The sequence below is a fragment of the Anabrus simplex genome, chromosome 11 (assembly GCF_040414725.1).
Source record: "Anabrus simplex isolate iqAnaSimp1 chromosome 11, ASM4041472v1, whole genome shotgun sequence".
Classification (NCBI taxonomy): domain Eukaryota; kingdom Metazoa; phylum Arthropoda; class Insecta; order Orthoptera; family Tettigoniidae; genus Anabrus; species Anabrus simplex.
This window is the reverse complement of record NC_090275.1, coordinates 96,158,235-96,165,972: the sequence shown is the minus strand read 5'-3', so window position 1 is coordinate 96,165,972 and position 7,738 is coordinate 96,158,235.

The following is a 7,738-nucleotide window of genomic DNA, read 5'->3' as shown; positions in this document are numbered from 1 at the left end:
TTCACACCAGGCAAATGCTGGGGCTATACCTTAATTAAGGCCACGGCCACTTCCTTCCCATTCCTAGGCCTTTCATATTCCATCATCGCCATAAGACCTATCTGTGTCGGTGCGATGTAAAGCAAATAGCAAAAGGAAAAAAAAGTTGAAAACATTTCTTATAGCAGACAAAATGTAGGGGTTCCCATACTATGAAAAACATAAAATTAAGCAATGTCCTCAATTGTGCCAAAAATTGAAGGGCTAAAGGGCCCAAAAGGGTTTCAGATTGTTAGTCTTGGATAGCTATATCAAATTTCAAAAATCACTTCAAGCCTTCATGCAGTTCTGGAAAAACAGGCTAAAAATGTTTTTCTTTACATTTTTCTTTTTGATTCAAGTCCTATCCAAATTAACTTATTTATTTACATAATTCTTTCTGTAATGTGTTCCTTGGTTCAGTACCCTCAAGCTTTTTTTTTTTTTTTTTTTTTTTTTTTTTTTTTTTTTTTTTTTTTTTTTTTTTTAATGTCCACACCAAATGTAGTTATAAGGTCTTAAGTGAAACTCTGCATTGACTCACATTAGCGCTCGTAGTGGTAGAAAAAGGCAAACTGCTAATCAACTGGATAATGACGATTAAGAAGAGGATCATAATTTTTAGGAATAAATAAAGAATATATTCTCATACTGTATTATATTTTATTTATCTAAAATTCGTAGCTCATATCCCTAAGAAGTTTTCAATATTGAGTTGTTCGCCTGAAGGGCTAGAACTGTGAAGTTTTAAATAGAGTACGATCCTTCCTTTCACTGAGACTTCATGTGTTCTTGGTCTCTTACTACTATTTGTTTCATGTTCATGTGCCTTTGATTTTCAGAATTTGTCTAGTCGGCTCGAATTGTAGTGCCATTTTGTAAACAAATAAATTGGTTTTTTTAATTCTTTTTGTACTAGAAATGTGATTTATTCAGTTTTGATGATCTTTTCTGATGTGGTACTTGTATAAAAAGCTTGCTCATTGCTAAATATGGAGGACATTTATTTGACTTTCCTTCTCATTTGTAAGTTCAGTGAAGTGCAGTTTTGAATATGATGCTGTCATATATAAAACTACTACAGTAGAAATTGGTTCATTTGAATTCATGAATAATTTAAACTTTTTATCAGTATTTTGAAAGTTCCCTTACAACAATTTGATTCAGAGTAAAATTAGCATATTAGAACTCTCATAATTATGTGAAATAATAATATTTAATGATAATTGAAAGCTGCGGTGGAAGAGGAAAGTAGCATAGAATCGTGCAGTTGCTGGAAATAGAACAGCAGTTGTTGCAAAGCTAAGAAAAGGTTAAAGCACTTGCAGTTTCAGAACTTGAGAATATCCACTCGGTCTTAAACCCAGAACTGTACCTGGAGTTGTCTGACTGCTGAGAATTCTACTTGTTACTGGAGGCTTGGAAACACTTGGTAAAATATCTGTCATTAATTGCAGATGGACTTTTATGATAAAATGCCATGTACAGTTGTAGGATCTGTTATTGTTTCACTATATTCTACTGTCCTTGAAACTTGATGTACTGCTGATGAAATGGGGATAGTTTTAAATTTGAGATTCAGGTAAGTACCATGTGTGATATTGTTTAATTCAGTTCTTATTTTGTTGCTGATGCTTCAGGCTCAAATTAACCTAACTCTACTGTACTTACATTGTGGTGTAAGAGGGGAAATAAATACAAAAATCCAGTGCTTATATTCTCCAAGATAGATATAAAATAACTGTTGTATGAGATCAAACTTCCTAGAATATACTGTGTGTTTATATATTTTTATTTAACTTATCATACCCCCACCGTTGGCTGTCCTGAGAATGGTTTTTTGTGGTTTCACATTTTCTCTCCCAAGAAAATGCCAGAACAGTTTCACTTCATAGGCCACAGCAGATTCCTTCATCCTCACCATATTTAATTCACAATCATTAGCTCCTCAGCTGAGGTTGATACCTGGCCGTAAAACATAGTATAATTCCATATCACTTCATCCCTAACTTCGTATGAAGAAACGGGACTAAGGTGTAGACAGGCAGACATATCTTCTGTAAAGCAATCGTAGCATGTTAAAAGAGACAGTGATCATCATTGATCGTCACCAGTTGTTCGAGTGCCCTCTATTTGTGCCTGTCTAGATAGGTTTCTTCTTACTGGATCTGCTTCCTCTTCAGCTCTCGATTCCTCCACATCTTGCTTGATCTGATCTAATCGAGCCACATTTTCCATGGTCTACCCATTCAACCACTGTTTCCTGCCACTTTCTTGTAGTTATTTATGGTTCCAGCTGTGTTTAAGTTGCCAAACCATCTTAGCCTGACTTTAGATTAGGCTTCACTTACTGGCCTGCTGATACATTACTTGAGTGAATGTGAGTGTCCTGGAAGAGGCCAATACTGTGAGCATTGAGGCAATGTTTATCAAGCATAAACTTCTGTTGCCTACATGCCTCACATGCCTTTCAAACCAAGTGATGTAAGATTGTTTGGTTTATCTCTGGCTGATTTTCAACAGTATTCACACTATAAGATACCTCGCCGTCACCACTGGCTGCGTTCTGTCAGACCCCCACCACTATCACCCAGGACTGAAGTTTCCCCTGAAGCAAACTCCAGCAGATCACAAGCATGGGAATTCTATCCCATTCTCCCATGCAAGCTTTCCACGGACCATCCGGGGTGCACAGGTGACGTTGTTGGACCAAATATACAGAAAGCCATTGGACTGACATTAGAACTCTTCGCAGGAATGTCTTGAAACAGAATTACATGAATTCCTAAATCCTGTTCCATTTCCAGATAAAAACTCAGATGTTCTGATGGTAAGACTCAAGGCCTTGTCCATATCAATCCGCACCTGGTTTGAGTCCGCTCCATACATTCATGGGATGTCTCTCCGATACATAGGTGTCTTTTATGAATTCCTAGAAGTATCTTACATTCACTTTTCATGTTTTTTCCAACCTTGTCTATCATCAACTTACCTGCATGAATCCCATGACAACCATAAACCCACATGGGAAACTGGTCTGTCAGTGTCAAACAAAGTTGCTGCACCCCTTTGCATCAATGCCACAGTTTGTATCCACCCAAACATGACCACTACCAGTGAAATGGACGTATGCTTCATCCATTGTGACGACTGTCTTCCATTTTGACCCCGCCATGTGTTTCTTGTTGCAGTTCATCTTATGTTCTACAGTGTGTCACTGTAGAAGGTGGTGTTTGCAGGCCTTATGTATGCACCTCAACGTGAAGTACTTGCAAATGGTTGTGTTCATAGTTGAATGTGCCAAATGGTATCTCTGGGCCATATCACATTGGGTCAATGGATTTCCTTGGTGTGCCAATAGGCAAATCCTCCAAAGCACAACGGGTAACACTTTCTTTGGATGATACAGATGTTGATTCCCATAGGGAAGCTGAAATATTTGTCCCGAATGAGTAAATTTATAATACCATTATAAATGGTCCGTTATTGGACATTATAAATTTTCCAGCTAACTCATTCCTGGTTGCCAGCGTTTCACCCCAGTGTGCTAAGTTGGGTTAGCTGGAAAATTTATGATGTTCAATAATGGACCATTTATATTAGTATTACTTTCTTTGGAGCCGGGCCGAATGGCTCAGGCGGTTGAGGCGCTGGCCTTCTGACCCCAACTTGACAGGTTTGATCCTGGCTCAGTCCAGTGATATTTGAAGATGCTCAGATATATCAGCCTCGTGCCGGTAGATTTACTGGCACGTAAAAACTCCTGCAGGACTAAATTCTGGCACTTCGGCATCTCCAAAACCCTTAAAAGTAGTTAGTGGGATGTAAAGCAAATAACATTATTATTACTTTCCTTGGAGCTCTCTTCCTGGTGCTTTACATTAGTTGAATGTTTCACCAAGGGCTGAAAGAGGTTTGTTTCCTTCTCTACTGGCTAATTGTATGCACCACTGTTTTTGATATATTTTGAGATGTATCATGCCAGTCATTCAGTTTTTGCTGAACTTGTGCTTCCGTGTTACCCAGTGCCTGCGATAAACATCAATGTAAAGAGTAAAGAGCACAACAGCTTATCTCCAGAGACTACAGTAGAAGGATGCGTGGCATACAATATGGCTCAGTGGTGGTCCGCTTGTTGCCAGCCTTTGTTTAATAAGAAAAATCCCCGTTCAGGCTTTTATCTCCCACAAAAGACTTGGGCTTCACTCAATCGAGTTAGAACAGGCCCAGGAAATTGTAGAGAGTTAACCCGACTGTTCAGCTCATTACTTTTGAGTGTGACAAGAGAGCATTCAATGGATCTCTTGAGAACTTTGTCACTTTATCTGACAAAACCTGACATTTTATGATCCCTCACTTTTGTCATCCTGTACAGTAATGAATAAAAAAGGGGGGATAAAACACTTCCTTGTACTTTAAGTCTAGTTAAAATCAATCTGAACAACCATCACCATCTCTTTAAAATGAGCATAAAAATCTGATTACCAAACAATATTCTGTTGTGATTTACAGTGTAACTGTGGAACAGTTGCCGGTATTTCCTATCACTTTGCCATCAATGGTCAAGTACCGGATGGGAAACCCTAGCAATGGTGGCAATAAGGACATTGAAGCCCAAGACCAAGCGAAATGATGACAGAAGATTCTAAGACTGAACCCTGTCGTAATGGGACAATACTATGATGATGATGATGATGATGATGATGATGATGAACCATTGTGTACTGTCTTCAGTTTTATCTTGTCACAGCAAGAAACATGCACATGCTGTTTTAACAATACAACAAAAATTGGAAGTTGCAGAAAAATTTTAAAAGGAAAATCTGGCCAGTTATGGAATAGGAGTACAGACTGTCCACAATTCTAAGAAAAACAAAGCAAAGCTAGGGGATTTTGTGCAAAACAGTAGTGGTGGACCTTGAAAATGTAAAAGAATTAAAAACTGTTTTCCAAAACAAACACTTTCTTGATATGTTTTGGGATACGCTGCAGTTACAAATAAATTTTTCATTGAATTGGTTTATTTCTGTTTATTTTGTGTATTTTCTCCTTTTCAGTAGCCAAAATAAACAAGAGTTTACTGTAGTCCACATAAAATGGCTTTGAAGGTTAGCAGTACACAAAGAGCAAATTAACAGGCTATTGAGAAATGTCTTGCAATCATATTTCTGCTTTTTTCTTTTTAATGTGGGAGGCCAATGACCTAGATGTTAGACCCCTTTGAACAACAATCATCATCATCATCATCATTTCTTTAAAGTTTACTCTAAGTTGTATCCTCACATGGCATGTTTTTTTTAATCTGGTGATTTTATACTCTAAATTGTAATTTTGTCAAACCAGCCAGTTTTTTCTTTCTTTTCATTCTGCCGTCCCATTCCTTCTATAAAACATTATTCTTCAAAGACCTTGATTTACACAGTCCCTTATCTCAATATCACTAGCATATTTCCTAAAAGACTTATCTTAATACAAATAAGCCATACATTAAATAAATAACCATATTAAAACATCAAGACTAAAAGAATTTTCGAGTTTCAGTACTGATTATTGAATGCTTACAAAAAGGCTGTGAAAGGGTTTAATTGAACTGTTTCTCTAGACTGATACATATTTCCTTGTTTGGTTATGTAGTAGATTTTTGTCAAATAAGATTAGGGATACTTCTCAGTAGACTTATAGTTGACTAGAATTTTCGGTATATGTAGGAAAGGCATTGACACTAAAAGCTCATATTTACACCTTAACAGGAGTGGTATCTATGGAATATAATCTACAGAATTACTTCAATCAACCTGATATTATTTAATAATGGCTGGTGCATTGCTAATGAAAAAACAGAGAGAAAATTTATACTTGCAATATCATTCTGTGTCTGTTTACACTGAATGCTCCTATAACACGGTAAAAGTCCAGTTTTTTTTTTGGCAAACCTTCAAAATTACGAGGGGAATGAATATTATAATTTTATAGGAAACCTAATTCTAAACCATGCACATATATATTCAAAAAACATCAGTTCACAAACCATGAATGACCACAAAGGTCCTGAATTTTTATAATTTAGATAATAACCAAAAGTATTAAAATTACTGTGCAAAAAGAAAACATTAAATGATTTATCATTTAGGAGTAGTGTAAATGATGATTTAAAATTGTCGCCAAATCTTTTAAAATGTCCACTATAATTTTTTCCAAAGTCGTGCTGGATTCCAAGCTTGTTCAGTTTTAATAAAACTGACAGTTCAAGCAGCACATTCAGTTCTAAGGTCTTTAGATGCCTATTTTTTCCCAACTTCCTCAATTCCTTTAAGACTGCCTGTTCCCTTGATGAACTAGCATGATTATGTATAGCCTAAAACAATCTGGATGAAATGAGCTTTCTAATGGGTGAAAGAAATACTGAAATTGATTGAAATTTTCTTTCTGTATAATGCAGTGAAACTTTTCGAGCTGACCTGACTACGTAACTGAAAATCGGTTGTTTGTGATCTTCTTAAAGAGAATATCCAATATACAAATGCTTGTGGGACAATATTGTTTTGGAGACGAAATCTATCCAACTATCTGTTATTACGGAAAAATTAACCAAAAGATCAGAAGTAAATTCTGAGGGCTTTTTCCTGCAACATTCATCCTCTTATAAGTAACGCCTTAGCAGAGGTTTGATTGAATCATTCAAAAACCACATTGTTCGCTGCTTTGCCTCTGTCTTTTCTTGATGTCCTCCCTTACAGATTCTTTCTGTTACTTAAAGTAACTTACAGTTTGTTGTACAGGTTTGGATTTGACTTTTTCTGCATTTAAATTTGTTTGTTAAATCACATCGAGATCTTCCTTTATGACCCTTCTTTATTACAGAAATTTGTCTTTCTAGTGCAGGAACTTTCATTTTTCTTTTATGCACACTCGCACTCATTGCTCTCTAGTAACAATGAGAATCAGACGTCCCAAGAATAATGCATGTAGAGGTCGTGGTGATCATTGTTTATGTACAGAGATGTACAACACTGCACTGTAAATATTTTTTCAGTTTTCTGGTTGGCTGAGAGAAGGTATATTGTTGATTTAGACCAAAATTCATGGTCGCTGGTCAGGGGAAAGGGGTGGTCCTTGAAAGAGGGTGAAAATACATTGGTGTTATAAGAATATCATTCCATGCTGAATAAAAGTGGTTGAGAATTGGAGTGGTCGTCTGTAATATTGTAGATTCCTCCCCAAGTTATGAAAGATAAAGAATGAAGATTGAAGTAGCAAAAGGAAGTAGAGTTGAAATGGCTGTAAATATGAGATTTTACTAACACATCATTACTTATGGGAATATCAAAAATAGAAATACTGCTTTAACTTTTGGAACTTTCTGTTATGCGAACCAAGTTAACTCATTTATTTATTTGATTTTATGACCATAACATGGTGATTGCTTTACTAAACATTTTACAGCGATAGATGCTGAAACTTTTTTGCAAGTGTCTTGTTTGGTATTCTAATGCCTCAACTGAAGACATTTAAACAATGGCTAAAATTCTTATTGAATTTTTTTAATAATAAGTGTTTTATTATTGGTATGTTTAATGTATTAAACTTTTATTTTCAGAATAGAAGAAAGTCCTTAAAATTGTTGTGTGCTTGTGAATTAATGGTATGGTAGTTTTTCTGAACCATTCCTCTGTAGATTTAACATAGTTCAGTATTTCAAGAAGTGGGTGGGTAAATCATA